This window comes from Mus musculus, chromosome 4 (genome assembly GCF_000001635.26).
Source record: "Mus musculus strain C57BL/6J chromosome 4, GRCm38.p6 C57BL/6J".
Lineage (NCBI taxonomy): Eukaryota > Metazoa > Chordata > Mammalia > Rodentia > Muridae > Mus > Mus musculus.
Window position 1 is genome coordinate 9,205,604 of NC_000070.6, and position 23,544 is coordinate 9,229,147.

At 43.7% G+C, this 23,544-nt stretch overlaps 1 protein-coding gene and 1 non-coding gene across 2 annotated transcripts in view; both read left to right on the top strand.

Annotated features, from left to right (window-relative positions):
• Clvs1 (clavesin 1) overlaps nucleotides 1-23,544 on the top strand; it is a 306,947-nt gene that overhangs the window by 60,859 nt on the left and 222,544 nt on the right. The window lies entirely within an intron of this gene.
• Nucleotides 4,400-4,505, top strand: Gm23423. Its single transcript, XR_003955438.1, has one exon. It is a non-coding gene; the product is annotated as a U6 spliceosomal RNA (small nuclear RNA).

Consider the following 23,544-nt stretch of genomic DNA (forward strand, 5'->3'; position numbering starts at 1 on the left):
ATCTCTGAAGCTTGAACAAATTTCTCATTCAAATTTTATTTCTTCATTGCATAGTGAACACATGAGTATATACACACACAGACACAATTAATGACAAAAAGCACAGATTTTAGTAGGAACTTTTAATTTTTCTCATTTATCTATTATGGAAATGCCTGCTTCTCCCAAATTGTCTCATCTAAAGCGTATCACTTAAAAAAATTCGTTACATTTACTCTATGTGTGTGTGTGTGCATACTGGGAAAATCAGTTCTCTTCTTCTACTGTGTGAGTCCTGACATACTTTATAGGTTTGTTAGCCATGGGTTTGGTCATTGTGCTAGATAATTTTATGCCAACTTGACATAAGCTAACGTCATCTGAGAGGAGGGAACTTTACCTGATAAAATGCTTACATGGGATTAGGTTGTAGGCAAGTCAGAAATTTAAAAATGCCCTACAGAGCATGGTGGGTGGTGCTGTTCCTGGGCTGGTGGTCCTGGTCTCTATAAGAAAGCAGACTGAGCAAGCCAAGAGGAGCAAGCCAGTAAGCAGCACCCCTCCATGACCTCTGCATCAGCTCCTGCCTCTAGGTTCCTGCCCTGTTTGAAATCCTATCCTGACTTCTTCAATGATGAGAAGTCTAAACCAAACAAACCCCTTTCTCCACAACTTGCTTTTGGTCCTGATGTTTTATTGAAGCAATAGAAACCTTAACAAGACAGCCATCAATTAAAAAAACAAAACAAAACAAAAAACGTGGTCAGGTGACTAGGTCCAAGTTTCTCAAAATTGTTACAGGTGAGAGAGATGAACAGGCAGGTAGAAAATGGCACTAGAATGTACCCATGCATTGGAATAATCCAGCTGTCACTGCAGGGAATTGTCTTTACATCTTTCTTTACATCTTTCTGCAAGGCCATGGATCCTGAGATTTGGTCAGAGGACAAAATTCATATAGAGGTCAGGACAAAAGTGGCCCCATCTAAGCTGAGTATTCATAGTTTAACTCAAACTAAAGTCAAAGATGTCAGGTCAGTCAATGTCCACTACTTCTAATTATGCTCTAGGTATGCACCCGAGGCTGATGGCCCTAGGTCTGGCGTGAAGCCCTGTGTACCACTCTCCTCCAAGGCTGATGGCCCTAGGTCTGGCGTGAAGCCCTGTGTACCACTCTCCTCCAAGGCTGATGGCCCTAGGTCTGGCGTGAAGCCCTGTGTACCACTCTCCTCCAAGGCTGATGGCCCTAGGTCTGGCGTGAAGCCCTGTGTACCACTCTCCTCCAAGGCTGATGGCCCTAGGTCTGGCGTGAAGCCCTGTGTACCACTCTCCTCCAAGGCTGATGGCCCTAGGTCTGGCGTGAAGCCCTGTGTACCACTCTCCTCCAAGGCTGATGGCCCTAGGTCTGGCGTGAAGCCCTGTGTACCACTCTCCTCCAAGGCTGATGGCACTGGGTCTGGTGTAAAGCCCTGTGTACCACTCTCCTCCAAGGCTGATGGCCCTAGGTCTGGTGTAAAGCCCTGTGTACCACTCTCCTCCAAGGCTGATGGCACTGGGTCTGGCGTGAAGCCCTGTGTACCACTCTCCTCCAAGGCTGATGGCCCTAGGTCTGGTGTAAAGCCCTGTGTACCACTCTCCTCCAAGGCTGATGGCACTGGGTCTGGCGTGAAGCCCTGTGTACCACTCTCCTGGTTTGTTTGTCCTTTGCACACTGAAAAATTATGAGAAGAAAACCGGGTAGTCAGGTGCACAACTGGGATTTTGACTCAGGTGGCTTCAGTCAGGTCAGACTGAATGCATGCATATTTGTATTCCACCAAAGTAATTTTATAGTTTTGAATATGGAAATAAAAATATGAGCATAAAGCTTCATTGTCTTTTATGCATGGTATAGTCTTAAAGATTTATTTTACTTTTAGGTACATATGTAAGTGTGTGTATGTGTTGGTAGTGTGTGTGTCAAGGAAGCCAGAGACACTGGGTTTCCCTGGAGCTGTAATAAGAGGTAGTTATGAACTGCCTCATACATGTATTAAGAACTGAATTTTGGTTCTCTAGAAGAAGAGCAACCACTCTTAACCACTGAGCCATCTCTGTAGCCCCTCCTGATTGTTATGACTAATAGTGCTCTTCCTCTGTTTATACTTACCAGATCCTAGGAAATGGTTTCTTTTTAAAGGACCATTTTTATTTTCTCTCTTGGTGTGTATGTCTCTCTCTCTCTCTCTCTCTCTCTCTCTCTCTCTCTCTCTCTCTCTCTCTCTCTCTCTCTCTCTCTCTCTCTCTCTCTCTCTCTCTCTCTCTCTCTCTCTCTCTCTCTCTCTCTCTCTCTCTCTCCAAGACAGGATCTCTCTATGTAGTCCAAGCTGGCCACACACTTCAGTCTCAGTCTCCCAAGTTTCAGGATTCTAAGTATGACTTGCCATGCCCATCAACAATCTTACATTCCTGTCAAGGGAAGTCCCTGGCTGTCTTTCAATGCTCTGGATAGATTCAGATTGGATAATGAGATTTTTTCCTCAGAATTCTAAGATCTTGGTGAGCCAGTGTGAGGAGCGGGTGTGGCAGCAGTCCCAAGAAGGTGCTAGGGACTGCAGCTAAGTCTTATGAGTTGCACCTGACTTCCTCATACACCTGAAAATAAGCCACAACCATCGTGAGAGCTGCACAGGTGCACCAGGATACTGGTGAATCCATTTTGGTGGAGACATGCCCCTGCTGCCCTGATTAGCTGAAGCTGTGTGCCTGGTGAGGTGACGTGGCCTGCTGTGAGTGGATGAGGGCTGAGAGTATATAAGAGTGAGAGGCCCGGGTTAGAGAGAGAGATAAAGTTGAGAGAGAAAAAGTTGAAGCGAGAGAGATGAAGACAGAAGTTTGCTGAATAAACTGCTGTTAGAAGGACTGGTGGTCGTGTCGTTCTTGCTGGTCGAGAGCGGATGCGACAAGCCAGTTTTTATTCCAAAGGATTGTTCTAAGTTCTCATCAGTTATCTTTCCAGTTTTATAGGAATGGAATAAGACCACGAGACTTGAACCAGAAGCAAAAATTCTTAGGGTTCTTTTTTCCCCCTTACAGAATACAGCGTTTGAACAGTAAGAGGAAAATGCATTCTGACAACAGTCATGTACTCCAGGCTTTGTGTACAGCCTCCAGTGATCTGAGCCACTTAGCTGGGCATTGTCCACATTGTAGGACAAAATAATTAGTTAGACTTAAAGGGAACTGGGGCTTCAGCTGAGCCCACAGGCACCTCACACGCTGTGTTAATTCCAAGTTTCCATTTGCTCCTGTGATGGAGTGTCCTCCTGGCTAGGAATTGCTCAATGTAGCATAAAGAAAAAGCAATGTCCACTACTTCTAATTATGCTGTGGGATACACTGGCTTCTTTTCAGATTATATAAATCTTTAGTCTTTTACAGTTCCATCAGGAAGCTGAGTGGAGCCACTGAGTCCCACAAGGTCGCCTTTCCCTAGTTCTGAAAGCATTTATTTCATGCAGGCTTTCAAGAAGAAAATGAAAAATTCAAAGTCTGAATTTTAGTTATAGATACAAGGGCAATAGTCACTAACTTTAATTGTGGTGAATATAATCACTAGGTTCATTTTGCCTTCAGAGCATTCAAATGGAGTAGAGATGTTCATTTGGGTAAAATTAATATGTGTCAGAAATAAAGAGGCAGATGTTGGTCATATCGATATAATTACTTTTTGAAACTCATTGAGTCTTTCAAGATAGGAGAGTCAATTAGTGAAAAGTAAGTTACCTTCAAAAAGAAACTCTTCCCACCGTTTATTGTTCAAAGGTATTATTAGAAAATGTATTTTTGAACGGTGAATACATTCTTAGCTTAAAAATAAGACATTTGATTAGAAAAGAATTACAACAAGCCACCAGGTACAGTGATGTGTGCCTGTATCACATGTAGCTACTGGAGAGGTTGAAGAAGTCTGGTCACTTGAACCCAGGTGATCAAGACTGACTTGAACAACAGAGTGAGACTTTGTCTTTTATAAAAGAGGATAATTAACTTTTCAAACTTTTGATTGACATGCTGTGTTCACTTGAAACTTGGCATCAAAATAGGATGGCATGTTTCACATAGAAATTATTTAATTTTGTACACAGCTGAGTTTGAACCTCTTGATGTCTTAAGTAACATAAAATGAACAGTAATCCCAGAGGAGTCCTCCTCCTCCTCTTCTTCCTCCTCCTCCTCCTCTTCTTCTTCCTCCTCCTCTTCCTCCTTCTTCTTCTCCTTCTCCTTCTTCTTCTTCTTCTTTCCTCCTCCTCCTCTTCTTCTTCCTCCTCCTCTTCCTCCTCCTTCTTCTCCTTCTTCTCCTTCTCCTTCTCCTTCTCCTTCTTCTTCTTCTTTCCTCCTCCTCCTCCTCTTCATGCTGACTTAAAAAAATCAAAATAGGGTGCTGTCTCCAGCAGCACTTATATTAAAATTAAAACAATACAGGAAAGATGAGCATGATCCCTGCACAAGGATGGCATGAAATCCATGAAGCATTCCATATTTTAAAAATGAGTAAATAATAAATCAAAGTTAATTTCTCTTTAAGATGATGATGATAGCTACCCTCTAGCACTGATTTTTACTTTAATATTGAGGGTGGGGCAGAAAGATGATGAAATCTGAGAGTGCGCATGGGAGAGGGTAAGTGGCTTTTCTTTGCAATAGTTGGGTTGGTGCTGGGTAAAACCCAGCATCCTTGTGGCTAAGATCTGAGATGATAAGGTTAAGCATCCACAAGTGAAGGGGTGAGCAGAGTGAATGAACAAGAACTGCTTTCTGAGGATCCAAATCCAGGGTTTTAGAATCGCAGGTGTTTGCCTACCATGTTCCACTAATGTGCCTTTCCTTCTTGGGCATCGGTGTTAAACTGAGCTGCTCAAAGGCGGCTCCATATCTGCCTCTCATGAGCTGTTTCTAAATGACAATAGTTTCTGATGATAGTTGGGAGGAAAGTTGTGCAAGAAAGGAACTTGTCAACAGGTGAGCAATGTTTGTGTGTCTTTACCATGTAATCATGCCCTTATCATCCATGAGCATCAAGGCACAGCCCCATGAAACAGGAATCTGTCTGACAATCAGTGCCACACAGTGCTCGTTCTCCTAAAGAGCAAAGTTCACTTGGATAAGTTGGCCTTGCAAGGAGTAGGGGAGAAAGACTGACTGGTCCTGTCTCCTGTGAGGGGCCTTACAGTCCTGATTCACACACCGGTGTAAGATCGGATTATGGGAAGCTGCAAAGTTACATTTCCCAAAAACCTTTGAAACCCTGTACATTGAGACCACACAGTCTCAGTTTCAGGGGAACTTGCCGATATTTGACTCATTATAAGGTTGATTTCCACTGTTGAAGCAACCCCACTTAAGAGACGAAACCTTGAGAGGACAAGAATAATTTCCTATTATGATCTATGCAATTTATTATTTACATTTTATAGACTTACCATTTGTACTTATGTTTACCTTTTTGCTCTTTTGATCATATCCAAAGTCAGTGGGAGAAAGCAGAGCTTGCCTATGGCAGACTGCAGTCTCAGAGGGATGACCTGTGGAGACATTCTGGATTGGAGTAAGTGGTACCCAAAGTTGCACCTCCCTAGCTCAAAGGTGTCTAGGTGCCAGCTGAGTGAAGAGGACTTTCCTGAGCACAGAATTTCAGCCCTGAAACTGAGATTCTGGGAATACCAAGGCTCTGGGCCAGCATCGAATAATGCAGTGGGAAGGAGCAAAAGAGCGTGATCATTGTGGAGAGGAGGGATCACCTGTTTGGGAAGAAAACAGAGAAGTACACGTCAGGAGGAGGGTATATAGAAGCTAAAACCCTCACTTTAGCATCCATGTTGTTTCCAAAAAAGTATGTTTCAAAAGTCCTGGAGGGCTTTTCATAGGCCGTTACTTTATTGAATTTGCCTAGTAACTATTTTAGTAACATAAACTTTCTTTGTATTTAATTTTGAATCTCTCGATGAACAAAATCATAGTATATTGTAGCCCATGGTATCTTATTTTCATGGATGTACCCTGGAATGACTAAACTTAGGTTCTTGTCTTGTCGTTGAGACGTTTTCAGATCTTCCCCTTAAACAACTTGCAAGGCCATGATGCAACTGAAGTTCCTGTGCTGTGCATCGTGCCAGACAGTTTCTTTCTGGTATCTGATGTAACTTTGGTATCTTTTGACTGACATCTCTCCAGTCTCCCTACACTCCATTTCTTTCTGCTTCTATGAGACCGGTTAGTTTTCAAACACAGTGGATAAAGGTGAGACCACTCGATGTTTGCCTTTTAATGCTTGGTTGCTTTGTCTGATGACTCTTCTATCTACTTATGTTGTTAAAGCTGATAGCTTCCTTTTTGAAAGGCCGAATGATATCCCACTGTATAGTTAGACCACACTGTCTATATCTCTTCATCAGCGCATGGGAACCCCATTTGATTCTGTGTCTCAGCTATTGTGAATAATCATGGGAGTCAGATACCTGGATACGTCCAGGGGCAAGACCGCTGGATCACTTGGTAGTTTTAGATAGAGGCCTATGGGAGTGTAGGGTTGTGGGTCCCACATCTGGTCTGCCAAAGGACATGGCTACTTGGGGAGGCGGAGGTGTTGGGCAGCAGGGAAGCCCCAGGACACCGCTCCAGGGAGGGAAAGCACAGTCTGTGGTTTGGGCAGTCAGAGCTGTCTCGGGGGTCCCCGGGCCTGAGATGAGGCCAGGGCCATCTGGTTCTCAGGCTCTCAGATATCCGGGTGCCACTGGGAACCATAGAAGGCTGAGAACAGAATGGGGGCCCACAGGCTGGACCTAGTCCGCTGCCAGGAGAAAGGAGAGAGCTATGGTTGGTCCCACTGTGAGAGTCCTTGCCTTGACAGCAGCTTGGGCTTAGTGGCAGTTGTGTCTGGAAGTGTAGAGAGGCTTTCTATGGGAGATTATACAGCAGCTTCCCACAGCAGATCCTGATGAAAAGAGACAGTTTTAAGGCGTTTATTGTCATGGCAGAAAGTGGATGTGTAAAACCACCCCTACTTATCAGGGTAGGCCTGAAAATAAATACCTTTTGCAAGGAGGGATATTTGGGAAGGAAAGCTTATTGGCCAAGCCCTCCAGGCCTCTAGGCATCTCACTAGAATGGAGATCTGTCTTAAGCATATGTGACCTGTGGTCATGTCTCTTTTCTTATTCTAAATGTGGGGGACTTTGGGTGTTGCCCTTACATGACTGATGGCCACAAATCTATTGGGGCTGTGACTAGTGACAGGGCCTGGTGCCTGGGAGCAGACAAAGCTCCTACCATCCCTTCAGGGTCTCTGGGGCTTCTAGCCTTAGCTCAACCAGGGACCAGGTTACCTCTCATGGTCCCACATGGGAGGACTGCATTTTTTATTTTTGGAGAAGCATCCCACTGCTTTCCATATGGCCGACTTCCCCCCATCCTCACCAGCAGTTTTGTTTGTCTTACAGTGGAGATTGAACCCAGGATCTCATGCATGCTAGGCAAGCGCTCTACTTCAGAGTGACATTCCCAGTGCCTCATCTTTATATTTATCACCTTTTAATAACAGTTTTTCTGGTAGGTGTGGATTGATGGCTCATTGTGATTTTAATTTGTGTTTCCCTGGTGATTAGCAATGTGGATCATTTTTTCCCCATGTACCTGCTGGCCACTTGTATGTCTTCTTTTGAGAAATGTCTGTTCATGTCTGAGTTTCCTGAATTTCAATGAACAAGTTAAAGCTTGCAGCTAAGTGATTTGTCTCATCCGTTCACTCATTAATTCATTAAAAATATTGAGTGCCTGCTCTATGCCAAACACTGTCAGGACAAATATATCCAAGGATGAAGAGTCTCTCTTTTTGTGAGATTTATATTTAAAAGGACAACATTGGCTCTTACTGAGCCCTTGCCTCATGCAAGACAGTTCCCTCGTGTTCTCATTTGCTGCCCACAACTCTATCTAGTTCCCTGTGTGTCCCACTTTCTACGTAGAGAATTAGAATTCAGAGAGTACCTTGTCCAAGCCACAACAACAGATGCAAAAATCCTGAGTCAGAATTCCCAATGACTCCCTATGTCATGATAGGGGAAGGGCGGTTCCAGTACCTGAAGCAAAGCCTCAGACATAGGAAAAGCTAAGGAATACATGCCTGTGCTGAGCGCAGCTCTCAGCCTTCATGTGAGTCCTCCTATCTGCTCATGCCAAATGGGAAGATACTGTGCTATCTAACAGGAGCTCTTATGTCCTGGTCAGTTTTTATTGCCTACTTGATATAATACAGAGCCATCTGGGAAGAGGCAACATTAATTGAAGACTTTTCCAGATCATGTTGTCCTGGACTGTCTTGGTTGATGCTTGACCTGGAATGGCCCATCCCACTGATGGTGGTGCCATCCCAAAGGCAGCTGGGCCTGAGCCAAGGAGTCTGCTGGTGAGCATCTTCCTTGTGGTTCTTGTTGAATTCCTGCTCTGCAGAATAGTAAGCCCACCTGCCTTCAGGCTCTTGCTCAGCTCCTGCCTTGACTTTTCTCCGTGATGACCTATGATCTGGAATTCAAAGATAAAAAACTTTTTTTGGGGAGGTGCGGGTGGGGATGGCAGTGGGGTTAGGGTTGGGGTGCAGTAGTTTCAAGACAGGGTTTCTCTGTGTAGCCGTGGCTGTCCTGAAACACTGTCTTTAGACCAGACTGGCCTCAAACTCAGGAGATCTATCTGGCACTGCCTCCTGAATACAGGGACTAAAGGTGTGCACCACCACTACCCAGCTACCTTTCTAAGTTGCTTTTTAGTCACAGTGTTTGACCACAGTCGGAAAAGTAAACTGTAGACCAGTTTCTCTAGGACCTGAGACTCTCTCTGTTGATGAGGATCTTTGAGGACTCAGGCATGACAACCAAGAGATGATGGGTGAGAAAGGAGAGAACAGCAGCAGCAACAACAGGAGGAGCAGTGATGGGCGAGAATTTTTTTTCATTTTTTATTAGGTATTTTCCTCATTTACATTTCCAATGCTATCCTAAAAGTCCCCCATACCCCCTCCCCACTCCCCTCCCCACCCACTCCCACTTTTTGGCCCTGGTGTTCCCCTGTATTGGGGCATATAAAGTTTGCAAGTCCAGTGGGCCTCTCTTTCCAGTGATGGCCAACTAGGCCATCTTTTGATACATATGCAGCTAGAGTCAAGAGCTCTGGGGTACTGGTTAGTTCATAATGTTGTTCCACCTATAGGGTTGCAGATCCCTTTAGCTCCTTGGGTACTATCTCTAGCTCCTCCATTGGGGCCCCTGTGATCCATCAAATAGCTGACTGTGAGCATCCACTTCTGTGTTTGCTAGGCCCCGGCATAGTCTCACAAGAGACAGCTATATCAGGGTCCTTTCAGCAAAATCTTGCTAGTGTATGCAATGGTGTCAGCGTTTGGAAGCTGATTATGGGATGGATCCCTGGATATGGTAGTCTCTATATGGTCCATCCTTTTGTCTCAGCTCCAAACTTTGTCTCTGTAACTCCTTCCATGGGTGTTTTGTTCCCAATTCTAAGAAGGGGCAAAGTGTCCACACTTTGGTCTTCGTTCTTCTTGAGTTTCATGTGTTTTGCAAATTGTAACTTATATCTTGAGTATTCTAAGTTTCTGGGCTAATATCCACTTATCAGTGAGTACATACCATTTGAGTTCTTTTGTGATTGGGTTGCCTCACTCAGGATAATGGATGGGCGAGAATTTCAGGATGACTTGCTGGCCCCCAACACACTCTCCTGTTACCCATTTTTGTTTTTGTTTGTTTGTTTGTTTTTGTTGTTGATGTTGAGTGATCACACAGAATTTAAGAGCCAGATCTTCCCTGTGTGGCTGTGTGGTCTTGAGTCTGTGACTAACCTCTCTGAACATCAATAATGTAACAATATGTAACAATATTAACATCATACCTTTTAGTGTCATTAATAGGATATTCTAATGCCACTGAAAGAAACAGAGATAACACCGATAAAAGTCTCTGGCACACAGAATTATTCAATACCAAAGCATATTTTTATTACTTATAAGGCAATTCTCTATTATTTACATGAGCATCAGTATATTATCTAAGCTATAGCGTTTTCCCCATACTTTCTCTCTTGCTTGTCTAGCTGATCAAGCTTTGTGTTAGAGTTGAGAGGATTAGGTCTTTGGCTTAGTCCGAGTCCTAACTGGTTTGCATTGCTGCAACTGGTTTGAGTTGAGTGCTACAGACAGAGTAGCTACATACAACAGAATTTTATTTCTAGAGGCTAGAAATTCCTCAATAGAGATGCCCGCAGATGTGGTTGACGGTGAAGGGTTGTTTCCTGGTTTATAAATGACCGCTTTTGCCAGTATCCTCATGTAGTGCAAAGGGCAAAGCTATGAAATCTCTGTATCAGGTTAGCAATCCAGTTGGTGAGGACCTCAGAGTGAGAATCTAATCTCCCCAAGCCACCTCTTCCTGCAGTCCCATCAAGAGGTTAAAATAAAACTTATGAAGTGGTGGATACATCTAAGGTGTTTCTGAGTGAGAGAAAGCGTGCTACACCCATAGTGTCAGCCTTTTGTGTGCTCTGCTGTGGACAATTTGACCAAACATCTAGGGAATAAATATCATGGCAACAACCTGGCCATGACATTGTCTCCTTAAAATAAGCAGGGACACTTGGGTAAACTTGATATTTGCTTAGAATTTATTTTGACTTTTTTTTTTCACTGAAACTGGCCATCTCTTTAATGATTCACTTAATGTCTGGAATTTTCTTCACATTTAGTCTCAGTTTCCTAGATCAAAGGAGATCTAAGTATATAGAGATCACATAAAATAAAAATAATCTCGTAGAAGGTAAATTGCTAATATATTTTATATCATATGTGAAGAACAGCTCTGCTAATGTAAAACCATTATTTACTAATCAAATGAAGAATTTCTTGATATATGGAGCTCTGCCTACAAGGCCCTTCTGAACTTCTATGAAGAAATCACATAGAAGAGAATTGTACACACTTCTCTGTCTATCTCTAATAAATGAAAGATAATAGGGAATATTAGCTTAGCTGCTAGACAAGCTAAGTGAGAGCTAGGCAATTTATATTTCAGTAGGCTAAATGAGGATTTGAAGAGGGTGAATATGGTAGCTTGAGTGAGGCTGTCCCTCTAGGCTCATGTATATGATGAGCATTCTGTCTCCAGCTGGTGGTGATGTTAGGGGAGGCTTAGGAAGCATGGCCTTGCTGGAGGAAGCTCATTATTAGAGATGGGTTGAGAGCTTTTAAGGCCTCACCTTACTCCCAACCTTTTCTGTCTGCTTGGAGCTTGAGCTTGAGATATGAGCTCTCAGTTTTCATTTCTTGGCACCATGGTTGCAGCCATGCCATGATTTCTGCCATGAGTCTTATCTCTCTGGAACTATAAGCTCACAGAAATCCATTCTTCTATAAGCTGCTTTGGTCATGGTGTTTTATCACAACAACAGAAAGTTAAGTAATACAATAACCATATCTGAACTTATTGGATTGTAAGGGATACAAGCTAGCTATAAAGACTTGTACATGTAGGATAAGGTATGAACAAGGAATGGATTAATTTTCTGTTGTTAGTCATTTTCCATCAACTGTCTGTTTCTCAGTCCTTAGTGAAGTCTCAGAAGTGCTCTTTGCTTTCTGTAATGTTGTTATTAAAAAGTTCAGGTCAGTCTCGTCTAGTTTATGGACTTAACTTTAGACTCTCTTACTTTCTCCCTAAATCAGTTCTTTTGTGGTCCTGCTTCTTCTCTGCCTCTTCCATAGTTGTACTCCTCAGTCTCTAGTCACCTCTCCTGGAATCTGAGCTATTGTCTGGACACAGGGAGTGCTCAATTCAAGGAAACATGTGTACCTTTACCCTGTCCACCTCTGTTTGCCACCTGCCTGCCATCTGATGCACAAAGTTAATGTCTACTCATAGCCAAGGAACCCTGCCTCTTCTCTGTGCATACACTGTGGGTTGTTTTCTTGTGGACTCCCCTTCATGCATGGCTTAGTCTCTCTGACCCTGTTCCCTAAAGAGAGGACTGTTTGATTAGAAAAGAAGGATTAGAACTGTGAATCTTGTCCTTGGGTGTAAGTGGTCTTTCTTTCTATCCCCATCTTAGTTCAGAATGGATAAGAGAAGGAAGTGACTTCAGAATGGGTATCTGAATTGGACAATCATTTTATAGGAAGCCATGGATAGGGTAACTACCTTGAAAAATGAGGGGAGGGTGTTGTGGGTTTCCCTAGTGCTGTTTGTATTCTGATGTTAATTCTCCTTCATCAAGAGGGGCTGCTCTGATGAGGAGTTGATCGTGTACTCAGATGATTTCATGTGAACCTTCTCCCCATTCTGACTGGTCAAATAAAGGCTAAAGCCTGTGATTGGGCAGTGGAAGGGAAAGGTGGGAGTGGAGGTTTTAGAGAGTGGGAGAAGAGAGGGAAGGAGACAGAGGAAGAGGAGGTGGAAGGAGATGGAGCAGGACCACATGGTTTGGAGAAGCCACAAGTAGCAAAGGATCTCAGAGCTGGGGAATGGAGTAGTGTAGTGGTCTATCTGCCCAATCTAGGCATGCAGCTTATAAATATTGTAACGGAGTTGTGTTTTTGCACAGGGTTGTTGGGGTTGGAGATTTATTGCAACAGGAGGGTAATAATACCTCTTTGTATTTCCATTTGGACTCAGCCTCCTCCTGAGGCAATAGTTAAGGCTGTCTCAGTACATCTCTCATTGTCATTGCCCTGGAACACCTCACTCAAGAATCTCATTGCAGACCATGCATCAGGGCACACTACGCCAGGAGTCTGCTCGGGTGAAGGTGTGGAGAACAAGGACGTGTGGCATCTGTCCTTGGCTTGCCGAACAGTGTGCACAAAGTGGTTTGAGGACAGCACCTGGCCTGATTAGCACTTGCTGTGCTTCATTCCACAGTATCTGCTGGAGTAGGTCAGCTTGGCAGAGGAGGCCTGTGTCTGTGCGTAAGTCACTGTACATAATAATTTCAATGGAAAAGGTGAATTGTCCCTGCCAGGCCCATCTGTACAGGCAGAGCTTGTACATGTCTGTCATCTGAGTCTAGGCAGGCAAAGGCTAACCACATTGGAGCCTTGCTTTCATTGGATGTGGCAGCAGGAGGGAAGGCAGCTTCTTCTACCCCACACCCAGTGAGAAGGGACATAGCAATTTAGAAATAAGACTTTCCTGTCAGTGACAAGTCATACAATTCTCCACTGCCTCGGCTCATGTGGTGACACACTGGCTCCTATCCAGAGCACTCTGAAGTTTTGACATTTGTGAATCGCCTTTTTTTTTTTTTTAATGTGGAGTTTTTTTTTTTTTTATGTGCAAATTTTATGCTAGGTGTTCAAAGTACAAAGTATAAAAACACAAATTTCTGTTCTGAGTGAAGATAATGTGACTCATGTAGTCAGTTACCATATTCATCCTGGGCTATCTAATCAAAATGGGCACACGATAGGGGGCACACAGCATGGCATCCTATGGCTTTTCATGCTCTAGCCCAGGTAATAATAGTAACAATATTTGTATGAAAGCATAGAATTAGAGTGTCTCTATCCTTTAGATGACAGCTGAGGCTTAGTCACGATCATATATTGCCCATGGCCCAGGAAAGTGACTGCAGCAAGCTAGGGGCCAGTCGGGGACCACTGCTGTTGACAGTTGCTGCTAACCTGCATGTAACGAGCTCTTATCAGATCAGAAGACTTTTTCCAGTAGTTAAATGGGGCATGATTAAATCTCACCAACCATAGATGGAGTGACTTTGGATCTTTTAATAGTGGGCTCTTCAAAAATGACTGAGCCAAAGGGTGTTGTGGTTATTTTCTACCCTAGGTCTCAAAAAGCAGGTGAGTATCTCCACAGGACATGAAATTCTAGGCCATTGCCAAGAGGATTGTTGTTACCCTAACCAAAGTAAGATCAGCACACGTCACAAGAGGCTCGCTGCACTAAAGTGATGAATTTAGAGGCTACTTAAATGGAAAATCTTTGGAGCTTAGAACACAGAGGCACTGATGGTGTGTGTGTGTGTGTGTGTGTGTGTGTGTGTGTGTGTATCTCAATGATTGGGTATGCTGTAAGTGATTACTGCAGAGGCTGTAGAATAAATGTTTCAAAAGTCATGACCCAGAATGTGAGCTAAACACAAAACTATTCAGCTGCCGAGGGAATGATCGATGTCCCCAAAGGTGGGATAACTCCATGGCAATGCTTAGGCCCAGAGCACAGAGAACTTCCTCCAGTATCCTACCAGCTGCGTGGCTCTGAAATGCCTTAGTAAACCCTGCCTCAAAAGACAAGAGTCTTACATTACAGACAGAGCTATCCAGTAGAATATGGTTAGCAATAACTACAAATACCTGAGAAAAAATGTAACATAGCAGAACACATCTTACATGCATTCTAAAAATGATGCAAATGAAGTCTACAACATAATTTTAATTCTTAAAAAATTGGAATGGGATCCCATAGACCAACAATACATTTTGAGGACTGTACAGATTGGAAAAAGAAAGGAGAGTTCCCTGCATGTACACAACACTTTCTCATCCCTTCTCCAGCTTACATGCAAAGAAAATGAGTCTTCATTTGTAAGGGCATGGAAACTCACAAGTTTCTGGTGATTTGAATCGAAGATCAGTATATAAATGTCTTCTTCTCTGGCATATCCTGTGTCTAACAGTTAAAACTGCATGTACAAGCCACTTCCTGTTGCTGGAAATATAGACTGTAAGGGCCAATATTTTCTGAGACTTCACCTCTGTGTTAATTGTCCCCATTTCTAAGCTGAAAACCCAACTGACAAAGGCAATGAGTCATTTGGCTCCTTGTCAGGTAGATGGCTCTGGCCCTATCAAGCAAGCAGGTTTCAGAACCATGAAATCAGAAGCTGGGGTCCAACTGAGACTCGCTGTTACTCTCAGGATTCCTTGTGATGCTCTTGGCTTGCTTTCCATAGTTGGTGAGAAAGGAAAGCCTGCTGGTAATGAGCTGGCTGTGCCACTTCGCCCTTCCATCTCTCTTGGCTATGTTAACATGATGTTGAAATGAGGCAGCATGCTGCCTGGATGAAGAGGAGACAGCGTTGGCCATGTGCTCTGCACTTCTCAAGCTCAACAAGGGGTGAAGGAGAGTAGTGAAGAGTGAAGAGTGAGCTTTTGATGTTCACACAGTGGCTCAGGAAGGTGACAGCTGGCAATTAGCAATGAATGTGGGCAACTCCCACCCCGCAGGGTCCGCAGTGCAACCTAACAGGCTCCATGTTTGATTTTAGTGGCAGCAAGCCGAGAGGAGGTTTCATTCCAAAATGTGGCCTGTGGGGGAGTGTGCAGTCCTCCCTCCACAAGTCTCCCTTTCCTCAGGCTTCCCTCTGGGACTGAGAAATCTGACCCTCAAACAGCTTGGCCCAGGGAGTAAAGCTGTCCAAGCACAGCCGTGACACTCTTCCTGGTTGGCACCTTGGCTTTTTGTGAAATCTTATCTCTCCATCCAGCCTCCACACCTGCTCTGATCTTTAACAGCTCCCTGGGGTCAACCTCCAGCTGGGCTTCATTTAGGAAATCAAGGAGGACAGGTTTCTCCATAGAAATGACAGTAGGGTTCACTTTGTTGACATCATTTTAAAAAATGAAAATGAAAAAATGAAAAATGGTGGCTAAGGTTACTTTCCTAGGTCATCCAGCTACTGCATGGAATTAATTTAAAGAAATGGGTCTGTTCTAAGCACCAGGTCAACTGAGCCCACACCTGCATCCCACCACCCATGCCTCCCCACTGCTCATTCGTGAGTGAACAGAGGGCAATTCACAGGATGGACACAGTGAACTATGTCAATATGGCAGGATGAACAATTTGTCCAAAGACCCCAGGGACACTTTAATTTTGCCTCCAACCCATCAGTTCTTCATATACCTATTAATTCAGAGATCTGCTGGAGAAAAACCAATTCCAGCATTTTGGTCCAAATTTGAAGCAAACTTTATTAAATATTAAACCCTGACCAGAGATGGACTTTGGTCAAGATCACTTCCTAAAATTTCTCAGCTGAGTGGCCCCAAGACTGAAGGGGCTGAAGGGGCTTTTACGGAGAAAAGCTCATAAGCTGATTCACTTTCCCATTAGTCTGTCTTTGTTATTTTTTCCATGAACTACAACTCCCAGCATTCCAGAGGTTACCTGGTCCTTGGGCTGGTGGGGCTTACAAGTTAATTTGGGGTCTTACAGTGTAGATTTGGAAGAAGCAGACCCATGGGAACATGATCAGGAAGACAGAAGAAGATAATTTTCAGGTAGCTGGGGCTTGTCTCCAACCTAAGAGAAATCTGTCAGGCTGAATTCAAGTCACAGCATGACTGGTATTTGAACAGAGATCACCTGGATACCTAGTTCTAACACTCAGCAAGCCACTGGCCATAGCAAAAGAGTGAGCTTCAAGGATGTTGTTCATAGTTCAGCAAGGGAGGAAATAGAAAAGGAGGGGATGGTCTGTGGAAAAGACAGATTTGGTATTCTGAGAATCTTTAAACTGCCCTTCCACCCCACCAAAGCTGGAAGAAGCTTCAAAAGTCATTTCTTGAGTTTCCAATTATTAATTCAAGTCTAAGGGTACTAACTAAAGACAAATAAGGAAAATTTGCTTACACTCTGGCAAAGGTTTAGAACTTGCTGTAGACCCTGGCTCAGCATCCACTCCAGTTGCTGCTCGTTTGAATGGATCCTTCAGGGCTCAGAGGTCAACAAAGAAGTGTCGCTCTATTTAAGAACCTACAATATTGTTCTTCCTATGGGATTGCAAACCCCTTTAGCTCCTTCAGTCCTTTCTCTAACAACCTAAATAACCTAATTTAAAAAGGGGGTACAGAGCTAAACAGAATTCTCAACAGAGGAATCTCGAATAACTGAGAAGCACTTAAAGAAATGTTCAAAGTCCTTAGTCATCGGGGAAATACCAATCAAAATAACTCTGAGGTTCCATCTTACACACATGTGGTGGTTTAAATATGATTGGCCCAGGGAGTAGCACTGTTAGGAGATGTGCCCTTGTTGGAGGAAGTATGTCCCTCTGAGAGTAGGCTTTTGAGACCCTTCTCCTGGGCACATGAGAGACAGTCTGCTCCTGGCTTCCTTTGGATGAAGATGTAGAACTCTCAGCTCCTTCAGCACCATGTCTGCCTGGACACTACTGTGCTTCCTCTTATGATGATAATGGACTGAACCTCTGAACCTGCAAGCCAGCATCAATTAAATGTATAAGAGTTGTCTTGGTCACGGTGTCTGTTTACAGCAGTAAAACCCGAACTAAGAGAACACATCAGAAAGGCTAAGATAGAAAAACTCAAGAGATAGCACATGCCTGTGAAGATGTGGAACAAGGGGAATACTTCTGCATTGCTCATGGGAGTGCAAACTTGTACAACCACTTTGGAAATGAATTTGGCATTTTCTCTGAAAACTAGGAATAGTTCAATCTCAAGACCCAGCTATACTACTTCTGGGCATATACAAAACCAAACCAAACCAAACCAAACCAAACCAAACCAACCAACCAACCAAACAAACAAACAAACAAAAAACCCAACAAAACAAAACAAAACAAAACAATTGCTCCACCATCTCACGGAACCTGAGAATATTGTCCTGAGTGAGGTAACCCAGACTCAAAATGACATTCAGGGTATATACTTATTTATAAATGGATATTAGCCATAAAATACAGGCACCATGCTACATTCCACAGACCCCAAAAAGCTAATCAAGAAGGAAAGCTCAAACAAGGAAGCTTGAATATCACTTAGAAGGGGGAATAAAATAGTCATAAGAGGCAGATGGAGGAAGGGAACTGGATAGGAGGGGATGTGGGAGGGAATAGGGCAGGGATTCAGGATCAGGTGTAGGGAAGGACAGGCAAGATGGCCATGAAAGTGAATGGAAATAGCCTCTGATGAGGGTGAGGAGGTGGGGACATCTCCAGTACAAGACAGAGACCAGGGACAAAGGACATGCCTAAGAATCTGTGGGGGTGGCCTTAGCTGTTACTCTCTACATTGGGGATACAGAACTTGAAGAGGCCAACTCCTGTAGCCCAGCTGGAACTCCAGGGGTGGAATAGAGACAGCAACTCAACTATAAAACTTTCAATCCAAAGTTTATCCTGTCTACAAGATATTCAGGCATGGGGTGTGGATCAGAAACTGAGGAAACAAACAGGGAAAAAAACCCCAAAAATCAAAAGAAGCTTCAATACTGAGAGCCTGAGGCAAATGGGAGACTTACCCCTTGCCAGAGTCATCTAAACTCTGGTAGGCTTTCTGCCATTTTTGTTCCCCTCAATCTCTGCCTATCGAAGAGCTATTGTGAGGAACAGAGACAGGACAGAGCTCTCTGACCCCAAGAATCTACCAGAGTCACATAAACAGGCTAAGCTAGGAAAACACTGCTGGGCCAGAGAGCCAGATCTACTAAGAACCTAAGCATAGCTGAGGTTCTTATTTTCATATTTATTCCTCAAGGCCTGAGTTTCTGTAAACCACACGGGCATGTGTGAAGGAACCAAACAGTGAAGAGACCTTTGAGATTAGGCTGTAAATATTTTCAAAAGGGGAACACATTTATACTTTGAACATGCAAAAGCAGTCTTCAAACACTTCTCCTCCTCTCCCTATTCCTCTCCCACTCCATCCTTTCTCCTCTCCTTTGCCTCACCCTATTGTTCTTTCTTCCTTTCTTTTGTTCCTTCCATTTGTCTGGCATAAAAGGGTGTAATGGGGTGCAGAGAAAGTCCTGAGTCATTATGTTCCGGGTGAACATGCTGTTGACTAGAGTATGGCCATGTCAAGGACCAAAAGCCAAAGACTTGTGAAAATGGATGGCAAAGCCTTTCTCTGGTCCATGTGTGGATGTTGAGTGTGTGCAGAAAAGCCACCACAGCTATCTCCCCACATCCCCTACCAGCTACTTACAGCCTGGAGACTATTCCTTTAAGAGCCCACTCCTACAGAGATTAGGTAAACCTGCCTGTTTGTCCAGCCATATGCAATAATCCTGCCTTTCTGTTCAACTGTATACTGTAAATGTATTCTTCTGAGCAGTGTGATTTTCTTCATCAGAGACACCTGATCTCAGCTTTTCTATTTGTCTCTCTGCTTGCTTATCTTCTCCATTCTCTGGAGCTGTGCTGGGTATGGCCAGGTGTTTTGCTGGAAAGGCTACACATGGAGTTCAGGCGCTCACTGTTGTTGGTACTCAGGAACAGATCTGAGGCGAGAGAAGCTTCAGGACTCTGTAGTTCATTTCACTTGGCAAATGTACCTCACTTGTGTCCTTGAGTAGGTGGGATTTCACTGCGTCTCAGGGTGACAGGTAGAGAGAAGGTCAATAAAAAGAGCTCTCAGTTCTGCCTGCAGCCAATTCAGTCTATCAATTGGTATAATGCTGCCTACAATTATATCGTATCGTGTGCACTTTCGCAAGTTTTTACATGTTCTTCAAGAGCATGCTTTAAGAATATTCAGTCAACCAAAGATAACAATATCTGTTTAATCAGCCTGCTATTGAGGCCATTTATGTAGTTTCTAATTTTTTAATTCTGATACACATTTTCGTATGCATGGTCAACACCAGCATTCTTTCTGTGTAGTGAACTCCCACATGCCGAGAAGGGAGACTTTGATTTAAAGCTACATGTGTTCTAATGGACCTGATATATTTTGCAGATTGTTTTTCTTAGAAGATGCAAATTAATTCACAGCCTTTCACTGCCAGCAGGGTACATGTCCATCTACAGAGTCCTCAGAATTTTATCTTTCTCAATTTGATAGTTGAAAAAATGTTAGTTTTCATTTCAATTTCTTCCCACTCTTTGAGATTGTATTTACATCATTACTGCCTTCCCTTTCTTCCCTCTAAACCCTTCCATGCTCCTTGACATATATCATATTCATGGTCTATCTTTTTATTAATTGTTATTACATGTGTGTATGTGTGTGAACATACATATCCCTAAATATAACCTGGTCAGTGTGAATAATGTCATTCATATGTATGTGTCCAGGGCTGACCATTTGGTTTTGGATAACTAGTTGGCATACTCTTCTTGGCAAGATGACTTTTCCTGCTCTCAGTGTTCTTTAGCAGCCCGTAGATCTCTGTGAAGGGTACAGCCATTATAGACTTTCCCCTTTCTACTAGCCAATTCACCTTTTAAAAAAATCCTTTTTTTTCTTTTACACTCCAGACTTTATCCCCCTCCCGCTCCACCCTCTACTGTTCCACACCTCATATCTCCCTCCCATCTCCATGTGGATGTCCCCATCCTTCCACTCCATCAGACCTCTCCTCTCCCTGGGGCCTCCAGTCTCTTGACGGTTAGGTGCATCTTCTCTGATTGAACCAAGACCTGGTAGTCCTGTGCTGTATATGTGTTGGGGGCCTCCTATCAGCTGGTGTATGCTGCCTGGTTGGTGGTCCAATGTCTGAGAGATCTCAGGGGTCCAGGTTAATTGAGACTGCTGGTTCTCCTACAGGGTCACCCTCCTCCTCAGCTTCTTCCAGCTTTTCCATAATTCAACCACAGGGGTCACCAGTTTCTGTCCGTTGGTTGGGTGTAAATATCTGCATCTGACTCTTTCAGCTGCTTGTTGGGTCTTTCAGAAGACAGTCATTATAGGTCCCTTTTTGTGAGTGCTCCATTGCCTCAGTAATGGTGTCACGTCTTCAGGCATCTCTTGGAGCTGGATTCCACTTTGGGCCTGTTGCTGGATCTCCTTTTCTGTAGACTCTTCTTCAATTTTGTCCCTGCATAGCCTTCATAGGAACAATTATGGGTCAGAATTTTTGACTGTGGGATGGCAACCCCATCCCTCACTAGATGCCTTCCTGCTGGAGGTGGGCTCTACAAGTTTCCTCTCCCCACTGTAGGGCATTTCATTTAACACCCCTCCCTTTGAGTCCTGAGAGTCTCTCACCTCTCAGGTTTCTGGTACATTCTGGAGGATCCCCCAACCTCCTACATCTCAAGGTTGCCTCTTTCCATTCTATTGGTTGTTGCTCTTTTTGTGTGGTTGTTTTTCTTGTGTCTTTTTTTCTTTTCTATATTTATTTTTTATTGAAAATATTGGTTGGATACTCCAACAGGTTTTGTGCCACCATTGCCACAGCACATCTTCCAAGCAAGACAGATTGTAGGAGGAAATTCTGTGACTGGGTTTGTGTCCAGGTTTCTCCTTCCCTGGCCTGCAGAGTACTTTTTCCTGCCAAGGGTACTAGCTCACTCCATGCAGGTACCAACTTTACCTCAACACATTCAACGTGCTGTATGGATGTTGTCCTCAGCAATGAAGTCCCACTGTCAGTTTTCAGAGAGTAACCTTCTGTTCTAGCATCAGCCTGGGTCATTCAGAGATCTCCACAGGACCCTCTCTGCCAACAGCTCAGCCAAAGCAACCCAGTCCCATCACTGGAAGACTTGCCAGACTACAAAAGATGGCCAGTTCAGACTTCATATCCTCAATTACTAGTAATCCTCACTAGGGTCAGATTAGATTGCTGGAAGTTCCACTGGACTAGGTTTTCACCCCCCCTCCAGTACTCCCTAATTCCAGTGGTCTGATCTCTCTCACTCTCTCTCTCTCTCCATCCATCTCCCCCACCACCTGTCCCCACCCACCCCATGTCCACCTGCAAAATTTATTCTATTTTCCCATCTCAGGGAAGTCTGTATGTTTGCACCTAGAGTTCTCTTTACCTAGTAACCTCTCGGAGTTGTAGCTCGATGATTATCTACTTAACCAGCTAGAGCCCACTTATAAGTGAATACATACTATGTTTATTTTTAGGGGTCTGGGTTACTGTGGGGCAAGTGGACTGTGCCACCAGAGAGAAGACCTGGTAAGGTTGAAGCATGTTAGAAAAAACACCAGGAATTCTCATAATTCAGAACAGTCCTGTAACACATAACCTGGCATCCCATTGAGAGGGCCATGACAACTGGTCATGTAGCATAAAAACCTAGAGTTTCTCCACGCTAATGAGGTATCTAGATAGACCCCAAGTGTTTAGCCATTGAGTTTCCCTTCCTGGGCAAGGTATTTAATCCCTGGTTCACCCTGAGTGAGACTTAAGTATTCACCCGCTCCCTCATAAATAAAGCAGTTTGGACAAGCAAAGACTGTCTCCTTCATTAAGGATCGCTGCTGGGGGAGTTCTTTGTCATAAAGAGCTGTGCCTAAATCTCCCAGAGAAGAGCTCTCTTCCTCTATATTTTTGACACTCATTCAGAGCCAAACTGGATTCTGTCCCATACGGGGCTCCACCATCCCCTTCCTATCTGCTTCGTAGTGAAAGCGGGCCTGAGGACCACCATTCTCAACTCCTTGAGGTCCCCAGCAGCATGTGGGTACACAAGAGATTGAGAACCACAGCATCTGTCCCAGGTTTTGTTGTTTCTCACCGAGAGGAAACACGGGTTGGGATCCCCTAACTCGGATTGCATTCTGCAACCTCCCAGCATCCAGGCGGGAGGCAGAAAGACAGCCCAGCCCGACAGTTTACCTCACTCAGGATGGTTCTAGTTCTATCCATTTGTCTGTAAATTTCATAACGTCAGCAGCTGAGTAATATTCAATTGTGTAAATGTATCACATTTCCTTATCCATTCTTCTCTTGAGGGACATCTATGCTGTTTCCACTTTCTGGCTACTAGGGATAGGGCAGCTATGGATATATGTCCAAGAATGGCATAGCTGCATCTTGAGGTAGATCAATTCCCAACTTTCTGAGGAACTGCCATATTGATTTTCAGGGTGGCTGTACAGTTTGCAATCCCACCAGCAATGGATGAGTGCATCCCTTATTCCACATCCTTGCTGGCATGAACTGTCATTTGTGTTATTAATCTTAGCATTCTGACAGGTGTAAGATGGAATCTCAAAGCAGTTTTGATTTGCATTTCCCTGATGGTTACTGATGTAGAACGTTTCTTAAAATGTTTTCCTAATTTCTTGAGTTCTTTGTATAGTTTAGGTATTAGTCTTCTATTAGATGTGGCATTATTACAACTCTTTTACCATTCTGTAAGCTGCCTCCTTGTCCAATGATGGTGTTCATCGCCTTAGAGAAGATTTTCAGTTTCATGAGGTCCCTTTTACTAATTGTTGATTTAGTGCCTGTACTATCAGTATCAGAAAGTTGTCTCCTGTCTTAATGTATTCAAGGTTGTTCCCCACTTTCTCTTTTAACTTTTAAAATAATCCAGTGTGTCTAGATTTATGTTGAAGTCTTTAATCCACTTGGACTTGAGTTCTGTGCAGGGTGATAAATAAAGATATATTTGTATTCTTCTATATAAAGACAATTCACTTTGACCATTACCATTTGTAGAAGATGCTGTCTTTTTTCTAGTGTGTATTTCTGGCTTCTTTATCCAGTGTTCATGGGTGTGTGGGTTTATATCTAGGTTTTCAGTCAGATTCCATTGATTAACTTGTCTGTTTTTTGCCAATACCATGCAGGTTTTACTCTT